General features: G+C 40.7%; 1 long non-coding RNA gene across 1 annotated transcript in view; it reads left to right on the top strand.

The window, feature by feature from the left end:
* The window catches only part of LOC114486424 (uncharacterized), a 561190-nt gene that overhangs the window by 134730 nt on the left and 411651 nt on the right, over positions 1-14809 (top strand). The window lies entirely within an intron of this gene.

Genomic DNA, 14809 nt, shown 5'->3' with positions numbered 1-14809 from the left:
GTCACAGAAACTAATAGGAGCTAGAACATGGATTTCTATTCAAGTCTGACTACAAAGCCTATAATTTCAACCATTATTATGGAACAACAACAGCAGCAGCAGCAGCAGCAGTTAACATTTGTTAAACACTTAACTGTGTGCTAGGCACATAGTTCCTATTATTATTTCATTTAATCCTCACATGAATCTTAGGAGGGTATCAGTGTTATTACTCCCATTTTGCAAATGAGGGAACTGAGGCTCATCTGTGACTAACTTGTCGAAGGTCACACAGCTGGTAAGGGATGGAACCTAGATCCAAGCTCAGGTAGGCTCCTGGCTCCAGAGCCTGCAGCCTTAACCACTATGCCCTACCACCTATATGCCAAGATCCTACATTGGTTTGTGCCCTTCTTTAGGTTCTGGACGCAGACTGTGGCTCTCCTGCTTGGACTTTTCAACTTACCTGCTTGCTTTGGGATGCCATACCTGTCATCATGTCCACTCTTTTAGTCTACGTGTGCACTCTGTTTCTTCTCTGTTCCCTAAAGTTTTACTGAGCACCTATGGGGCCCAGGCACTGTACTGGGCAATTGGGTGGTGCAGATCAATACCCAGATTCCTCATTTAGAGGAATAATGGACCCTGTTCTGAAGCTAGTTAAAATCCAGTGAGGAGGCAGATTAGTTAGCACAGTATTCCAGTGCCAGGTAACAAGTGGTGTGATAGAGGAAAGCATGACTGCTCAGGTAGCCTCGAAGAGGAATCTAGCTCTGTCTGGGTGAGGCAAGGACACAGAAAGGGCATTATTTAAGAAATATCTTTATAAAGCAGGAATTCACAAGACAAAGGAGGGAGGGAAAAATAGATCTTACTTTGAGTCCACTTTTTTTTTTTTTTTTTTTTTTTTACCTTCTCACACATAGGGTTGGAAAAGTTGGTGGCTTGTTTGTACTTCAGGAATCAACCATGCATAAAAGATTGCATCATAATAATAACTGACATTTGTGAAGAACCTTCAAGAGGCCAGGCAAATTTCTAAATCTTTACCTGCATTATCTAGTCTAATCCTCACACTGTGACATAGACGTTATTATTGCTCCCAGGTTCCACATAAGATTCACGGGGGCCTGGGGAAGGGGAAAGATTCCTTTTGCATCCAGTTTGTTTTGGTTTCATGAAAGAGATGGAGACATTTCTAAAACATTGTCTATAGACCACCTATACAGGTGGTATAAGTGTCTATAGGTGTCTGTAGACCACCTAGACCCCCTACATCTGACCAACTAGGGGGCTTGCTCAAAATGGAGGTGCCAGGCTCAGAACTACAAAATCAGAGTCCCTTCTCCATGCTCTGCCCGTGATTCTGGAGCACACCAAACAAACACTGAACCGTCCCCTAGCTGGTGTGCACCGAACACGTGGGACAAGTTTGTTCCCTATAGGACATCTTTGTAATCTCATTCGTCATTTATTAAAAGAACCAGCTCAGTGAGTTCAAGAGGGGCTGCTATTTACCCAGGAGATGAAATTTCCACTCCCCTTTAGGCTTCCATATATGGATATGTTCCAAGAAGATATTATGTTTTTTTTGCAGCCCTACTTTTCAGAAAATGAGGCCGTCCCTTTCGAAAAATGCTAAGGGTATGTTGATCTTTTAATAAGAGAGCCGGCTCATGGGATGATCTGTTAGTGATTTTCTTCTTCAGCTCACGCCTGGCGCTGGTGGCTGTGGCAGGAGACTGGAACGTTCTAACATGAAGGGTACTTTCCCCTCACTCCCCTCTCCTATGGGGGGCAGACCACAGAGTAAAGACTATAGGTGAGAAGAAAGTGTAGTTCTCCAGTGGTGGAGACCAGTAGTGTGCCTCTCAAACGTAAGAGTGTGCCTCTCAGGGCTTCCCTGGTGGCGCAGTGGTTGCGCATCCGCCTGCCGATGCAGGGGAACCGGGTTCGCGCCCCGCTCTGGGAGGATCCCACATGCCGCGGAGCGGCTGGGCCCGTGAGCCATGGCCGCTGAGCCTGCGCGTCCGGAGCCTGTGCTCCGCAACGGGAGAGGCCACAACAGAGGGAGGCCCGCATACCACAAAAAGAAAAAAAAAAAAGAGTGTGTCTCTCAGTTTATTTTGTCCTATGGGTCCCCGAGATTAAGGACTTTGGGACCGTATAGCAGCAAAGTTGGGCTAAATGAGTATACAGTTCAATGATATTAAGTACCTTACCATTGTTACCACAATTATTAAAAAGAAAAGTTTAAAAAATGGGCTAAATGAATCATATCTCCATTTTCTCTTAGTTCATGGTAGCTGAGCCCTTGACAATGCCAAACCTTTACAATTACGAACCTTCAGCACAAGTGGAGAGTTGGGATGTGGTACAGAGGCACAAGGGATTAACAAAAGATTGTAAAATTCTCTGCATCTCTCCCCCTTTTCCAAAGCACCGTGTGGAAACAGGTGCATGAGATGGGCTCTTTGATGACTATTTTAAGTGCAATTTTCACCATTGTATTCAGGTTTCCAATAACCATTTACAGAAGAACAGGGTCTTAATTCCTAACAGGTTTGCTTGTATTCAAAGACTGACTTTGAATCTAATTTATACAGGTTGAAGAAATTTGGAGGAACATAGAAATATGATGCCAAATGTAAGAATATGTTTTATTTGTTAATGTTCATCCATCTGTTTAGTACTGACTATAAGACCACGAAATAAACAATAATAGATGAGCAAGATAGGGCCTTGTATTCACAATCATTCTGTCTAGCACATGGTCAAATAAGCATAATTTATTTTGCAGGATGATTGTCAGGTTAAATACTGTACCTACTTTGGGAGGACCTCGAAAAGTATAGGTGGGCAGTTTGCTGTCGGGGCTAGAGAGAGACAGAAGAATGGGAGAGAAACTGTTTTGCAGTGATAAAGAATTCATTCTACAACCACTTATTTAATGGGTATCTGTTGTGTACCAGTAGACTGTACTAAAACTTGAAATAATGTGTTGAACAAGATGGGCATAGTTTCAATTGTATTGGAATGTACAATCCTCAAGAGAGAGGAAATGAATCCAAGGACTGTAATAAAGTTTGATAACTGCTATGGTGGAAAAAATAACTATTGCTGTATAACAAACCACCCTCAAATTTAGTGACTTAAAATAGCAATCATTTGTCATTTCTCAGGTATCTTCAGGTTGGCTACCTAGGCTAAACAGCTCTGCAGATCTTTTTTTGGACTTGGTCATATGTCCGTGGGTCACCTGGGGAACAGCTGACCTGGTCTGGGCTTTGTTGATGAAGTTTTCCTTTGTGGCTCTGCTCTATATATCCCTCATCCTCCTCCTGGGATAAGTAGGCTAGTCCAAGTATGTTCTTCTCATGCTACAGCAGAATCAAAGTAGGCAAGCGGAAACATATGAGACCTCTTAAAGCATTATGATCAGAACTGGCACACTGTTACTTCTGCCTCAATCTCTTGGTCAAAGAAAGTCATATAGCTGAACTCAAATTTAAGGAGTGGGAAAATATTCCCTTATCCGTTAGTGGGAGAAACTGAAAAGTCACAGGACAAATTCTGTGAATACAGTAAAAAGTGAGGAACTGGGGAGAGTGATGCAACCTTTCTACATAGAGCATGACACCTAATGAGACCTAAAGGATGAGCAGGATTTATTCAGATGTAAGGGAGTGGGTGGGATAGTCAGAGGAGGACGTGTTCTAGGCAGAAGAAACAACAAGTGGGCAGTTCTAGAGTCATGGCGAGTGAGGAACTGAAAGAAGGCAAGTGTGGATGGATAGAAGGAAACGGTGGAAAGAGATGAGCAGGGTGTGATCAGATTAGGAAGAGCCTTATCTCCACGTTGATAACTGACTTTGAAGTTTCTCTTAAGGACATTCAGAGCCGTGACAGGTTTTGATATTATGGTCATTACTTGCAAGTCATCATGAACTTCATGGTCTAGATTTTAAGGGAGAACGTCCTTGCTCCAGTTCATAATTGCATAAGCAAAAAAGTGCAGCTTCCTCAATATTTTGATCAGAGTTTCACATTATTTGTTCAATGTATTCCCATTCCCTTGGGCCCTCTGATTAATGTCTTTGCACTATCCCACTTTGACCTTTAGTAATTAGTGCAAATATTTTAAGTTCAGCATATTAATTCCTCTCACAGGAAAAGCATTTTCTTTGAGAATCACCCATAAATCATTAAAAAAATTAATTGGCCAGTGAGAGAAGAAGCCATTTTCCAGCAAATATTGGCAGTCTATCCCATTATGGGCTAAAGCTCTAGATGTTGGAAACAGTGTCTGACCTGCTCAGACATTTGACCCATTCAGAGCAAAGAAATATCTTTCATCTTTTGTCATTCCTCTGGGTCTATAATTCTTTAAAGTATTTTAAGGAGGCATCATGGCAGAGCTAGATGAACCGGATTTTACTCCCAGCTCTGCCACTGACTGCTTGGGTGACCTTGGACAACTTACTTATTCCCGCTGGGCTTCAGTGTTTTTGTCCATAAAGATGGGTGTAAATGCTCCTTCAGAACCTTTTCAGCTCTAAAATTCTCTGCTTTTTTGGATTATCCTCTGAATATCATGGTAATTCCACAAATGGAGATTTGTAGTTTTCACTTTCAGAAACTGCTTGAAGTACTTTTGCCATTGTACACAATTAAGAGTTGGTAAGATTCTTAAAGATGAGGCAGAAAGAAGTCAGGAAAAGGATGTCTACATGCACGTAGGCAATAAATGAATTTGTTATGAGTTAAGACATCTGGCAAGAGGCACTGGTGAGAATGGCAGTGGCTGCTTGATCACCTGTGTGCCAGAGTAAGGGCAGTATTATAAATGAGCTGTGAGCTAGAATTACACTAAGGATCTTGTGGTTCTTATTTATTTGTTTTTTTGTTTTACTTTGTTATATGTATCTTTTACCGTAACTCTTGAGATTCACGGCTGTACAATTATACCTGAATATTTTCTAGATCCAGTGACTTTTTGAATAGCAAGGGAAGTACGGCACCTCCAGCCAAGAGCCATGAGTGTAGGAGCCTACCATGAGTCAAGTTCATTTTCAGGCATTTAAATTTACATTGAGGCTGAACTTATTTGGTTTCCTGGACAGAAGCTGTGTCAGGTAGTCTCTTGGCTCAGTATTTGATGTGTTTGTAATTGTTATTTACTTACCATCTCTTAGGCATAAGAATTTTCTCAGGACAGAGCGAAGGGAAGCAGAGCTCACTTCTCTGTTGTCTTTCCAACATTCCGCAGCACACTGACCGGGCATCTACAACTCAAATAGTTAGAATCTCCCGGAGCAACACAAGCACTCAATCCCAAAGATAAATCTCAAGCATGCAAAAGGCATCCTAGCGCTTTAGAAGCCAAGTTAGGGATTCCCAGGGAAGGGTTTGTCTGGCGGTGATTATAGAGATAAATCTGCACTTCATTTTTAGCCCAGTGGCCCATTACAGCTCGCTTCAGAGTCTAAGCTCCCAAGAAGAACGAGAGTCATTTTATGGGAAAGAGCGATTATAAATCACCGACTTTGTCAGTTCCGTGTTTCCCTCCAGTGTTCTTTTCTCTGCGAGTTGTGCAGACGGCTGCCCCTGAGACCTCCGCAGTGAGAAGCTTCACCTGTTCTTTGTTTGCTTTTCACTGAGGCCTCAAGTTGGCCCTGGCCGCGTCCCAGGGCCACCTGTTAGTCCTAAATGGAGAAGTGATTGAGAAAATATTCATTTTTAAAGCATACATAGCTTCAGAAGGTTTGACTCTTGTTTTCTAAGTTTTACTCCTAAACTTACCAAAACAGATAATTGTATCAGAATGCAAACCTCAGGCAAGCAAGAGGTTAAACAAAATCTAAGCTGAGTCTGCAGAACTCTGACCAAGAGGAGTATGTCCAAGTGTCTGTTCACGAGACACCACCCAAAGAAGTATATTGGACCATTCGGGATCTGGGAAATGCTCATTAAAGGGCGTGGCTTATCTGGGTCTACTGTCTCCAACATGTAAAAAAGAGAAAAATTGAATATCTACTCCCATTTTATCTCCTTTTGGTATAAGTTTAAATATCTACAATATATAAAGTCCTATATGTATAGAACTTAGTTATACATATGGTGTGTGCTTTAAATTTATTTTATACCCATAGGGTGCATGATCAGAAAAATTTGGGAACAACTAATCAGTGCTGCATCATCTTTCTTAGTGAAAACTAGTCAACAAGATTCACTCTTAATACATTGCCTCATTTTAGCCATCTGTCTTATTTCTGTAGTCCTAAATATCATAGTACCAGCCAAACTGAAAAGATATGAGGGATAGAAGGAAGGTGTGAGGGAGGGAGGCTGAGAGAGTGGGAAGAAGAGGCAGGGAGAGGTGACGAGGTGATGGAGGGCAGCGTGGAGTCCACGGCCCCTAAGTTCCCTTTCAGTCTCAAGGTTTGGTCACCTCAGGTTGTATCTCCTTTTGTCAGCCATCACTAAGTGCAGGGGCTGAAGGGCTGAAATGGCTGAAACATATTTCATACTCCTTAAAAAGCTGTAGGCAGGGTTAAGTTACAAACTACTGTTAGCCTCTGAAAAATTGAAAGTTGGCTGTATAAAGTATGGTGAGGATGGCAATTATTAATGAATAATCACTTAATACAGGCAGATGCTAAAGTGATAAACACATCAATCGGACTGGTTTAAAAACAGTTCACAGGCCCATTCATCAACCCGAACAATTCTCCCCGCTTTACCCTCCCTCCCCACTGTGGCCGGCCATGAGCTGGGGATGGGTCAGCTGCGGAGGGCAATCTCCTCCTGGATTTACTGAAATATAAACAAAGTAAACATTTTCCATCTCAATTTATCTTAGCATATCAGAGAGGCATAATGAGTTGAAATTATTATTATTACTTTTTTGGTTTCTCTCTTCTGCTGTTGATTTACATACCAAACAAATTATACTGGGTGTTGAGAGGTGAAATTAGCATTCTTCTGCGGTTACCAATAGGAGGCAGATGTTGGATCACTCATTTTAAAGATCTGACTGGTGCTGAAATGAACATGTATTAATATGGCAAGAATAGGGGATAAGTGTATTATACCATTGGGACGGCATGACAATTCATTTATCACCATTTATGAACTATGGGTGCATACACTGTCACAAATGAAGATGGATGTATTATCTCTTGACATCCCCTGACACACAGAAGTAATGTGTGTGGGCATATGTGATTTTAATATATATTAACTTGCAAATAACTCTGTGATGCATGCAAGCCACTGCATGTGACAGGAGAGAGTGCTTATTAGTCAATACACAGCTTAGATTGAAGAGACCCAGCAGGAATTAGATGGTGACTGATCAAGGCTATGCTTATCAACCTGTTACCTTCATTCTTCTTTTAAAAATTTTAGGGCTTTCTATTTGGATAAGGAAGCTAAAATTAAGAAATACTATGTTCAATGTAAAACAATGCCTTGTGAGCCAAAAAACCTGTGTTGTGATCCTAGCCCTAGAAATGACCCACTCTTCTTGATTTTTGTAACTGTGCTGGAAGAGCAAGATGATCTTGACTGAGAGGAATAGCAGAGAGAGGCTGTTCCCTTTATTTCAGCGATACTGTCTCTGATCTATCTGAGGACTTGGTCATTTGGACCAGTACGTACTCATAATTTGGGATTTCCACACAGAACAAAGCCTTATTGAGACAGCAGTCTACAAGGAGGCTACTTCCATGCTTTTAGCCATTCTGGGTCCCTGAGCGATGACTGTAAGGTATAGATAAGGTCCCCTTACTTTAACTTCTCTGTTGATTCCTGGAAGCGTCTTGAACTGGGAACTTTCAGGAGAAGACAGAAAGACTAAGGATGACTAAGCTACATTCAATAATGGGAATGATCACATAGCCTAATGTGTGTGATGTGTTATGATAATAGAATTATTAATTAAAATAATACTTTTTAATAATAAAAATATTGAGTACTCACTGTGTTCTAGGTCCTCTGGTAAGCACTTGGTCCTTTTATCTCATGTAAACCAGAGTCATCCTGTGAGGAAGCTAAAATTATTATTCTCATTTCATAGAGATAAACTCTATGCTTGGCAAGGTATCACAGCAGAGGCAAGGCTCTGACTCAGAGTGTCTCTGCCTCCAGAACAGAGGTCATTCTGATGACTACCTCTGTCCTGCTCACTAAAGGGCTAGCAATAACCCTGAACTTGTGTGGCTGAGGAAACAGTCCTAAGGCTGGTCTGATGCGGGCTATCTTCTATTATCCCATTGCAGCCCATGCTGCTCAGGGGACCTCTTGCTACAGAAAATTTGTTGATCCATCTTGGTCTCATCTTTGTTTATATGCTTTCCTGACATGCAGTCTTGGGGGGCCACCAGGCTTGTTAGCTGAGGAATGGTTGACAGTGTTTTGTGCTGTGGTATCTCTGAGGGACCTACATCCAACTCTTGAGAGCATCTTCTTTCTCTGAGTGATGTCCTTGTGGGAGGTTCCTGGCATCTTTGCCAGGCTGTGGCTGTTCCTACCTAGAATCTGAACTGAAAATGGACTTTACCATTATTGTAAATGCCCTTCTCCCCCGGAATAATCGGACTGTAGTTCAAGGTCCTTCTTGTTTAATCACTCATAGACAATATCATGTAGATTTCACTTATATCATGACTGTATTTTATGTTTTTATATTTATTAGGTAGATGTTTATCTTTTTTATGTCTATAAAACATAAAAAGTTGTGGTTATGGAGGCTATTTCCCAAACGAAAAACCAGGGTGTTACCTGGCCTTGTTTAAAAGTGAAGCAGAATATCTGAAATTAAGACTACCCAGAAAATTCAGATTATATGATCATACAAGTATAAGAAAAGGGGCACTGGACTTGGGATTGGATCTGGTTTCCAATCCTAGTTGTTATCACTAGCTCACTCTGTGATCTTGGTTGAGTCACTTAATGTCCCTGAGCTGTATTTTTTCTTCTGTAAAATGTGGATAATACATGTTTGAACTACTCCCTCTGGGTTGTGGTGGCTCAGCTGGATAGGTGCAGTAAGTCACAAATATATCAACTATTTATTGAGTATCTTTTTTTTGTGCTGAATGCTATGCTAGACTCTGGAGATATAAAGATGAGTAAGATACGTTCCTATTTTGTGATCTCACGGATGTCTCCAGTTCATCTTCACAAGAAGCTTGCAGTCTCAGGCACGTGAAATCATGTATCATGGAAAAGCACTTTGTGAACTCTGAAGCTGTCGATCAAGACAATCTGTGAAGAAAGGGTTCTGTGGTCAGATAAGCTTGGGAAGTGCAAGCTTATCCTTGGAGATGCACAATGCAAATCCTTAGAAGTTTATCCTTGGGAATTCACGATGAACATTAGATATTAAAAGCTCTGATAAATTATACAGCAAAGAAACCTGTTGAACTCAGTTTAACCTAGTCTGTTCCAGGGTTTAGGAAACACTTTATTGTTTATCACCTGCTAACACCTGGAGTAACACTGCATTTGAGAAACTCTCCTTTAGTGAATAAAGAGTGACTCTTTAGTTGTCCCTATGGGGGCCACAGCACAGGATACCCTGAGCACAATTCCATTATTACACTCATCCATTGGATTGGATTGCTCACTTACATGTCTTTGTCCTTGACTAATCCATTCGCTTCTCAAATAGTGTCCATACCACCAGGACTTTAGTGGAAGGGGTTTCCCTGGCCATTAGTAGGTACTCAACAAATGCTTGTTGAATGAGTGTATGAAATTTTACGTTCACGCTATGCAAATGTGAATGATTTGCCTGAAATTATAAGATCTCAGAAGGCAGGGATTAAATTTCTCTAATCTGCTTTTTTTTTTTTTTTTTTTTTGCGGTACGCGGGCCTCTCACTGCTGTGGCCTCTCCCGTTGCGGAGCACAGGCTCCAGATGCACAGGCCCAGCGGCCATGGCTCACGGGCCCAAGTGGCTCCGCGGCATGTGGTATCTTCCCGGACCGGGGCACGAACCCGTGTCCTCTGCATCGGCAGGTGGATTCTCAACCACTGCTCCACCAGGGAAGCCCCTCTAATCTGCTTTGTACGATGTTCAGTTTAACTTATTTCTGTGACCTTAATCGCTTTTTTAAATTATAAGGATAGAGGTTTAAAATTATGTCTTAATTTGGAAATAGGACAAAACAATTATTTTCTACATTAAAAAATTGTCTATTAAGCTCTGATATTTAAAACTAACTTACCGGGCTTCCCTGGTGGCGCGGTGGTTGTGCGTCCGCCTGCCGATGCAGGGGAACTGGGTTCGCGCCCCGGTCTGGGAGGATCCCACATGCCGCGGAGCGGCTGGGCCCGTGAGCCATGGCCGCTGAGCCTGTGCGTCCGGAGCCTGTGCTCCGCAACGGGAGAGGCCGCAGCAGAGGGAGGCCCGCATACCACACACACACACACAAAAAAACTAACTTACCAAAGGAGAAAAAAAAGGCACTATGCCTTTGAGAGCCCCAAATGGATACAGCTAAGAAGTAATATAGATTTGCCCTGGAAATAGGAGCATGAGGTTATGAAAAGATTGTAACCAGTAGATTAAGCATTTATTGGAATGGAAGTCAGTCTAGATGAATGAGCTTTTTGGTGTCAGTATATTTCTGATAGGGGACCACTGACATAGAAGAGAAGGGCACAGGGGCTCCATGTTGCTTGAGTTTTAGTTTCAGCCAGGGAGTGAAGATAGAGGTGTTGGTACTGCTGGAACAGTTGTGAGGCAAAATGAAACAATAAGTATAGTAACTTGAGTGATAAAGGCTTTCCACACTTAGAGGCCAGCTACCAGTAAGTCTCTTCCCTAGGGCTCTCGGTGGAGCCAGCAGGTAGAAATGGCAGGGCTATGGCTTCCCTCTTATGTTCCATCAGTGAGGAAAGAGAGTACAATAAACCAAGATTGAGTGAAAGAACAATTGAGCACAGCTGGAGTAGTAGAAGTTAGTGTTTAGAAAGTTTTCTTTTTACTCTTAAAAAATAGCTCTTATCCTTATATGTTCAGAGTAAAATTTTTAGAGACTATTGACTAATAAAAAAGATGATAATAAAAATAATTACAACCCCATTAATCAAAGAGATTACTGATTACGGTGTTGAGTACATTTTCTTGGTAATTGTTTTGCATATATTTACATATGCACATATAACCCATACTCCTTTAATAGCCCCATTTTTATACTTATATAAGCCAATTTCTGAATCTTTCCATGTTTATCTGGATAGCTTTATGACAACATAGCTAATGACAGCATGGTGGTCTGTTTCATGTATGTATCATAATTTATTTAATTTATTTCTATCATTGGATATCTAGGTTATTTTCAATTTTTACTATTATAAACATCCCTGGAATGGACTTCCTTCTGCCTAAATCCTTGTCCATGTCCATAATTATGTCATTTGGACTAATTCCAGGATGTAGAATTGTTGATTCAAAGATAATGATGGGGGCTTCCCTGGTGGCGCAGTGGTTGAGAGTCCGCCTGCCGATGCAGGGACACGGGTTCGTGCCCCTGTCCGGGAAGATCCCACATGCCGCGGAGCGGCTAGGCCCGTGAACCATGGCCGCTGAGCCTGCGCGTCCGGAGCCTGTGCTCCGCAACGGGAGAGGCCACAACAGTGAGAGGCCCGCATACCGCAAAAAAAAAAAAAAAAAAAAAGATAATGATGTTTATACATGTTGCCAAGTTGACCTTCAGAAGTGTTGAACCAAGTTTTATTACTTCTTCCTAAAAAAAAGTCACTACTGTTTATCATTGAAAACATTCACCAGTATGATAGACAAAAGTGGTATTTCCTTGTCTTAATTTGCATTCGTTGATTATTATTGAGGTTGATATTTAAGTGTTTAAAAATGATTTTTAAAATGTCTGTTGGTCTTAGAGGAAATGCTTTCAGTTTTTCACCACTGAGAGTGATGTTGGCTGTGGGTTTGTCATATATGGCTTTGTCATATATGGCTTTGATTATATTGAGGTAGGTTCCCTCTATGCCCACTTTCTAGAGAGTTTTTATCATAAATGGGTGGTGAATTTTGTCCAAGGCTTTTTCTGCATCAATTCAGGTTATCATATGGTTTTTATTTTTATTTTTTTAGCCTTTCACAATGTTTTATTACACAATCACATGAGACTTTTCATGATAAAAAAAATGGTATTGAAATACTATGTTAAAATTTACTAGTTGTTGAATATATTCCCCAAGTTTTCCTAATATTGTATCATATGGTTTTTATCCTTCAATTTGTTAATATGGTGTATCATATTGATTGATTTGCATATATTGAAGAATCCTTGCATTCCTGGGATAAATCCCACTTGATCATGGTGTATGATCTTTTTAGTGTGCTGTTGGATTCTGTTTGCTAGTGTTCTGTTGAGGATTTTTGCATCTATGTTCATCAGTGATACAGGCCTGTAATTTTCTTTTTTTGTGACATCTTTGTCTGGTTTTGGTATCAGGGTGATCGTGGCCTCGTAGAACGAGTTTGGGAGTGGACATGGAAGCAACCTAAATGTCCATCAACAGATGAATGGATAAAGAAGATGTGGCACATATATACAATGGAATATTACTCAGCCATGAAAAGGAACGCAATTGAGTTATTTGTAATGAGGTGGATGGACCTAGAGTCTGTCATACAGAGTGAAGTAAGTCAGAAAGATTAAAACAAATACTGAATGCTAATGCACATATATGGACTCTAAAAAATGGTACTGATGAACCTAGTGGCAGGGCAGGAATAAAGATGCAGACATAGAGAATGGCCTTGAGGACATGGGGGAACGGAGGGGAAGCTGGGATGAAGTGAGAGAGTAGCCTTGACATATACACACTACCAAATGTAAAATAGATGGCTAGTGGGAAGCTGCTGCATAGCACAGGGAGATCAGCTTGGTGCTTTGTGATGAGCTAGAGGGGTGGGATAGGGAGTGGGGGAGGGAGGTTCAAGAGGGAGGGGATATGGGGACATATGTATGCATATAGCTGATTCACTTTGTTGTACAGCAGAAACTAACACAACATTGGAAAGCAATTACATGCCAATAAAGACAAAAAAAGTAATGAAGTAAATAATAAAAGTGTTTTTTGGCCATTTGTATTTCTTTCAATTGATTTTGTGTCCTTTGCCATTTTTCTATTGGAGTGTTCATCGTTTTATTTATTTATTTATTTATTTTTTTTGCGGTATGTGAGCCTCTCACTGTTGTGGCCTCTCCCGTTGCGGAGCACAGGCTCCGGATGCGCAGGCTCAGCAGCCATGGCTCACGGGCCCAGCCGCTCCGCGGCATGTGGGATCTTCCCAGACCGGGGCGCAAACCCGTGTCCCCTGCATCGGCAGGCAGACTCCCAACCACTGCGCCACCAGGGAAGCCCTGGAGTGTTCATCGTTTTATTGATTTGTAGGAACGCTTTATATATTATCATTGTCACATTATACGTAACTCCTTAATTCTTTAAAAGCTCTTTTGTTCTTAATTAACATAATTGTAATAGGAAGAGTGACCATGTAGTTCTAGTTTTTTCTCCTTCAGGTTTTCATGCTGTTGACAGAAACCTGAGTGTCTGGCTTGGTAAGGAAGCAGCCTCAGTTGCTTTATTGCAGCCCAAATTAGCAGAAAGCTTAGAATCTTCAGAGGTTACTGCTGGTGATTAGATGGTATGCTCTTCTGAGTTACCAGATCATTTAACCTTATCTGAGGACAGTGTTTTCACTGTATCGAATTCTTCCTTTGTTCATATTTTCAGATAAGGACAAGTTTCAGAGTTCAGATTATCTTTAGGAACTGACAAGTTGTCTTCTTTCAGAATAAAGGCCAGGATAAACATAAACTTTTAAATTTGGTGGTTTGGCTGATTCCACTCAATATGAACTCTTGCCAGAAGTAAGAATAATTTACTGGTTCTCCCAGTGTTGAATTTGTAAAAAATATTAGTCAATCAGTTCCAACACTGTAATTCAAGAATCCAGTTTTCCACAGGTATTTTGTTTTCAGAATTTTGACACTCATAAACATTTTGCCAATGTATTTTACCCAACTTTCCCACATTTCCCCCTGGCATTTTAAAGCATTTTAAAGCAAACTTCTGACACCATTTTATTTCACTTGTAAAAACTTCAGTATGCATCTCTAACTGCTTAGAATCTTTTAAAACATCACCAGCTAATATTATCATACTCAACACAAATAATAATTTTGTATCATCTATTTCTCAGTTATAGTAAATTTCTTCTTTCTCAAAGATGTTGTTTTACATTTGATTGTTCAACTCAGAATCAAAAAAGGTCTACCCATTGTATTTGACTGTTATGTCTCTTAAGGCCCTTTTATTCTAAAGAAGCTCTCCTCCCTGCTTTCTTTTCACACTATTGATTTGTTGGAGAAACTGGGTCATTTGTCTTTAAAATGTCCCAATTTTTGGATTTTGCTTTTTTTCAAAACGACTTCCTCTATTCCTTATAGTTAGAACTAGAGGGTTGATTAGATTCAGGTTCAGTCATCATTCCTAGGCAAGACTATTTCATAGGCGTACTTCCCATTGCATTACATTATGAGGTACCTCAGGTCTGCTTGTCCCATCTTTAATGATGTTTTGATTGATTAGTGAGTTCAGATGTTGTCAATATAGTCTCTCTATCAGTTCCGCACCAACGTTTCACCTAATAGTTTTGGCATCCATTGATGTATGTTGTTTAGATCCATCATTTCATTAAGAGTTGAAAAGCGGTGATTTTTAATCCTTTTATTTCTTCTGCAGTTATTATCTGGAATTGGTTTTTAAAAACATTTTTATCAG

The sequence above is a fragment of the Physeter macrocephalus genome, chromosome 6, assembly GCF_002837175.3.
Source record: "Physeter macrocephalus isolate SW-GA chromosome 6, ASM283717v5, whole genome shotgun sequence".
Lineage (NCBI taxonomy): Eukaryota > Metazoa > Chordata > Mammalia > Artiodactyla > Physeteridae > Physeter > Physeter macrocephalus.
Note: the sequence above shows the minus strand (reverse complement) of the source record. Positions and strands in the feature narration are given on the sequence as shown.